Here is a 1,567-nt window from a genome sequence, read left to right as displayed (position 1 = left end):
AAGAGAAATACTGCATAGGACCACTACTGTAAAAGACTAAGAAAAAGAACCCATACTAAAGGGGGGTAGGGGAAATTCTTTGTTGATTGCTGGGAAGTTGGGAGTGTGTGAGAGGATGGAGCGGAGGGTGGAGCACAGGGTAGGGATTAGACACAGGAAAGTTTGGGTGCTGGGGAGGGAGGCAATGTACAAGGAGGCAGAGGGAAACAGAAGAATGAGGAGCAGATGGGAGAACAATTGGGCATGTTTGAATTGGGCTAAGGGGACAGAGATAAAGAATGATGTTTGCAAAACCTTGGAACTACAGGGCTCTGGGATACAGAGATTGTCTCATGGTTGGAATGGGGAAAGGGGAGGATAATATTAAGATATTCGGCATTCTTTTGAATCTTGGTTTTCCTTGCATTATAATATAAAATAGACACCGGTGGGAGAGAGAAAGGAATAGTCAGAAACATCGTCATAGAAAGCTTGTAAGTCCATCTTCTGCCTATAACTGATTGGAATACCTAAAATGGGGCTACAAAGTGCCCAGGGAAGGAGGCTTCCTGCAGAGCCTCTGCAATATATAAGACTATAGGTAGAAGCCTGAACCACATCAAGATCTCCAGAGATTGGAAATTCCCACTTAAAAGGATGAGCAAACCAGCCTGAAGCGGCTAGAAGAGCAGAGGATACTTCTTGAAAGAAAGACCTACAGGAAAAATACAAAACAATAGAGGCAGATGTACTGTTACTACAAGAACAAACAATTCACTTCCCCAGGAAACATCAAGGCAAGTGGTCGAGTCCCCTTAATGCAAACCCCCTTCCAAGGTTAAGACTCAACAGAAATATGCGCTCTTTTTGGTGACCACACGCATCGCCGATAGGGAGAAGTGGGGTAAAAGCAGCAATGAAGCGGCAAGCTAAGCCCTACAATATTCGATGGGCTTCTGTGGACCCGAATGGGAACCTGGTTGGCCAGCAATGTGGGGAGACATGGGGACTCTTGGGCCCAGAGTCAGCGGCATGGCCACAGAGGACTAGAGTGGAGAGTGAAGCTACCAGCTGATAGGAAGAGAGGGCATATGCACAAGAACACCTACACCTGCAGATGGTACCCACGTGACCTGGCCCCGATGAATGGATAATCAGAACTCAACCAGGAGAAGAAAGAAGAGAAAAAAAATAAAATAAAAGAGTGACCTGATACAATTAGATGAACTTGACCTACACCTATGGATGCAGTAACCTAAAAGAGGGAACAAATCCTTATGGCAAGAAATATTCCCACCCCCTCTATACACAGAATAGACAGAGATGGGCAACTTGGACATTGGATACCCAAATGGGGGGAGGGGAGGACTACAAAGGCAAGAAGTGACTGGCTTACAAGCTTTCAAGAGGGAATCTAGAGCTAGGGGGCATGGAGGAAGGCAGAATCTCCAGTGAGTACAAGCCAATCTGTCTAGGCAGAGCTGATGAAATGAAATGCAGAGGGGTCACTTGTGTACAGTAGTGAATGATTGTTATCAGAACTGATTGTGAGGGTTGGAAATGTAAAGGTAGACATTTTGTAGCAAGG

Source organism: Chrysochloris asiatica, unplaced genomic scaffold (assembly GCF_000296735.1).
Source record: "Chrysochloris asiatica unplaced genomic scaffold, ChrAsi1.0 scaffold00180, whole genome shotgun sequence".
NCBI lineage: Eukaryota > Metazoa > Chordata > Mammalia > Afrosoricida > Chrysochloridae > Chrysochloris > Chrysochloris asiatica.
Note: the sequence above shows the minus strand (reverse complement) of the source record.